The following is a 4,227-nucleotide window of genomic DNA, read 5'->3' as shown; positions in this document are numbered from 1 at the left end:
ACCTATTGCCTTGTAGGACAGGGAAAGAGAGATGACACATATGACAAGCAAGCAGTACTGTGCACAATAGTCCATGGTTCTACTCCATGCATGAATTCACCATTAAGGACTTTGCAGATTGCTAATATAGAGATTAATATCAAAGAGGGAAAAACTGAACTAAATGACTGAATTATTCTCGCAAGATTTGTTTGCTCAGCTTTATGACCAGATAAAATGATTATGGCCTTCTCCCTGCAGAAATTCACAACATGTCAAAGTAATAGAATAAGTGTCAGTAGAGAACCCTAACTAGAAATAGGACATTTATAACTACCCCATTGTCAAAGTTCATGGACCATTACAGAAGAGGAGGCAGAAGGATTGCAACAGCCAGAGATCAGGAATGAAATCAGTGTCCTCTGAATACGAATAGGTATTTTAATTTATGTCACTAGGTAATACTGAGGAAATATTTCGTGCTGAAAATCCAGTATAAGTGATTAACGGCACCAAAATGTCATCAAACAGCCAGACTTTTCTGGTGTTTTTCATAAAATTTTCAAATAATTTCTCTGCTATAAAAAAATCAAAGTCAGCATATAACAGAGCCACCTGCACATTCATGTTATTATGAATGGTGTCACTATTCATAATAGTCAAGTCAAGAAATCTGCCTAGATATCAATAATTGGGTGAATACTGAGGTGGAGCCATGAAGGTATTAGACAAGTAAGTGAACCACGCAAAGAGACGAGCAAGAAAACCCAGGTACAGATTGATTTAGTTAACCTGGATCAGATTTTGGAGAGTCTAATGTCAGGTGCCTCATTGTCAGCATATTTAAAACACAGTAGAATTTGGGAAAAGGTTTCCAGTCAGCAATCATTCCAGTGCACAATAAAGTTCAAGGTGTGATTATATAGAAACTGCTTTACAATGTGCATGTGACCATGAGGGTGACATCATAGCAAAAGGACTTAGAATCGGATGTGGTCTCTGATCAATAGCATAGAGAGCAGGACATTGAAAGCAAACATGAAAGTAAAGTACATCTCCCCTATGGGTGGGTAACAGTCTACAGAGGGAAGACTCTGGAATAATTATTTGGGGGAATTTGGGTGAGGTCTGCATCTATAGCAAAAGGTGGGTGATGTCTGCCCCCACCAAGAGCAAAACGTTTAGCAAGTCATCAACAAAATTCACTCTCAGCTTTTTGGATGGAATGCGGGTATTTGATTTTATCTCCTACATTGAGGAGACACTCCTACATGATTAAAATTCCTGGTTCTCTTAGGGCTTCTCTGTTAGTGTGAGGACCTCTGTGCCCCGATGGTCCATATAAAGAAAGCCCACTATATAAGACATAAAGAACACAAGTATTTCACTTGCAGGTAAATGGATAAAAGTGGAGAACATCATGTTAAGCAAAATAAGCCAGGCTCAGAAAGAGCTATTAAACTCTTTTTAATTTGTATAATCTACATTATAAATATTGGTATAATGAATACATATCAGCTAATAATATATATATATATATATATATATATTATTAAAGCAGAAGCATAACTATTTGTGTGTTGGGAAGGGAGGGTAGGAAGAGGTTAAAAGGGACACGAGAAGTAATGCATGGTGAGCAAGAGCCAAATATATGACATAGATACTTGAAAATATCCAAAGGAAACCCATCATTTCAATGAAGATATGCTAATGGTTTTTAATGAATAAATTGGAGCTGATATTTTAAAAAATATATATAGAAAAGATCTGCTGTATTTAAGAGCTATGTTACATGCAAAAACACACACATATACACCTTCCTTTCTTCCTTCTCCTACTCCTCTTTCCCTCCTCTTCTTCCTTTTCCTCATCTTCCTCATTCTCCTCTTCTTCCTCCTCCTCTCCATTATTTCCATCATCTTCATCTTCATCATCAACATCATCATGCTATAGATGGAAAAAATAATTTTTTTGGAAAAATAAACTTTAAACAAGACTGATTTCTTGGAAGATCCAAATCCAAGGGTTAACATTTTTGAGTCACATCTCAGTCTTCAGTCTTTCCCAGTGAAAATGTATGCTTATTGCTCTTTCCTTTTGGTTTTCTCTATATACAGAACTCCCATGCACAGCAATTAAATATCTGGTGAAGATCACTAGTCCTCACATTTCAGGCACTGGTGAAAATGTCGCCCTCATGTCACTGATGGTCAAATGTCAAAGTCTCTCCAAGACTTTAAGTAAATACACCCTAGGCATATGAAATGCTGATGTCTTGACAATGATCAAAATAAAATGTAATGAACTTTCACCATGTGACCTTTCTACCCAGCTGCGCTTCTTCACCACTGACCACAGTCTCTGGGCTATGACACTCAATAGGATCACAGTGTCCATTGAGACCGCTGATATGATTTAAAGGCATCGTTGGCATTCGGTTTGGAAAAGATATTATTACGGAATCAGTGAGTGAACTTGTTTTGCTTCATAAAGGAGGAAATCTTAGCCCCAAACATTTAAGTGATTTTTCCCCAGCAGCCTTATTATTACCAAACCTAGACTTAATCTAACTGTGGTCCTTCACAAATTAAAACTCTGCCATTAGCATAATGTAGAAAACACACTGAAATCTGTCTTTGCAAAATAATGGAACTTCCTTCTGGAAAGGGGAGGGGAAATTTGCAATAAAGGACAACCTTAAAAGATGGAACTCTGTTTAGGCATGCTCCTTTTAAGGTCTTCTAATGACCCTGTGCCCCACATCTCATGCCTGTATCTGCTGATGTGGCCTCTTCCTCTCCTTTCTCACAGTATTGCTCTATATAATCATATACATGTTTGTAAATGAATTTTCTTCACTAGGTGTTAAATTTATGAAGAACATGAGGTTTAAAATGAGTTTTATAAAATAAATATTAAAGAAAATAAAATAATTTTGCTTTATTATTCCAACACAAGGATAATACTCCAAGGTTTATAAGATTGCTCCTAAATATGTTGTAATATTGTCTAAACATGTTTTAATAGATACAAAGTGTTAGTTGAATATAGTGGTGAACATATTTAATTGTAGTACTTGGGAGGCACACACAGTTATGAGTATTAGTATTATGACAAATACCACGTAGGTGTCTTTCATTCTGGTCCAGTTATTGCACAGAAGGAAATCACAGCGGGCATTTGGAAAGCTGGTTCTGGACATTTTTAGAGACACCTTTGGAAAGTGGCTACTGTCTTGCATGATGTTATGCTTGCTGTGAACAAGGATGGAACAGGTTCTGGGGTTAAGGTGAATGTGACATCCTGCACTACCCCTAATCTTTTATTCAATACTGGATTGATTTCCAGACCAGGCCATGATTTAGTTGAAAAAAGCAGTCACATTAAAGGACAGAGGAGGATCACTAAATCAAGTTCTCCATTTGATTGATTTTTTTTGAAGACAGATTCCAGTCTCCTGTTTTGTTTGTTTGTTTGTTTGGTTGGTTTTTTTGTCTCACAAGGTCTAAACACCTGGATTAAGGGAGCTTGTCCAGTCTAGGCTATAGGTATTCTCATCTTAATGCTTTACACTATATTCTTCCAAGTCTTTGGGTGCAAAGAAACAAATCCAGCATTGGTACAATTTCTAGTAAAACAAATAGGTAGTCCCTGAGCCATTAGCAGTGTAATTCATCAATTTAGAACACTTTTTACTCTTAGACAAAGGGAATCCAGATGGCTGAGTATTATTAGAGGTCACAAGTACTTCTGGACTTGATCATACAGAAGGATGTAGCAAAGGTAGGTCGGGAACAAATTTCCAATATAGCTTTCCCATCACCATCACAGAACACTCAGCTCAGTGTGGGGAAAGGGCAGGGTGCCTCTGCTACCACTTGTTGGGCACAGGACAGGGAGTGGGGAGGGCAAAAATCCTCTTGACAGCTCCATGAGCTCAACTTTTCTGGCCAGGCAGACACTGGAGACCATCTTGAACCCAGCCAGGTGGGTGTCTAGATGTGAGAATCCATGGGACCCCAATCCTTGGGGATGGGGAGGGAGCAGTCTGGGGCCTATAGGCCTCATGGAGGCCAGAGACAACAGGTTCTAGTTCTCAGGCATCACAGGATGCTGTTGGATACCACAAAAGATCTGAGAATGAGTCATCCCCAGGGCCAAAGGGAAAAGGTGAGGTGTGCTGAGGGTGGTACCCATGCAGGCAAATTCTTGGTCCAGTCTGGTGGCTGGAAATGCTTGGAGGCAATC

This window comes from Apodemus sylvaticus, chromosome 19, assembly GCF_947179515.1.
Source record: "Apodemus sylvaticus chromosome 19, mApoSyl1.1, whole genome shotgun sequence".
Classification (NCBI taxonomy): domain Eukaryota; kingdom Metazoa; phylum Chordata; class Mammalia; order Rodentia; family Muridae; genus Apodemus; species Apodemus sylvaticus.
The sequence above is the reverse complement of the archived record's forward strand: the minus strand, read 5'-3'. Positions refer to the sequence as shown.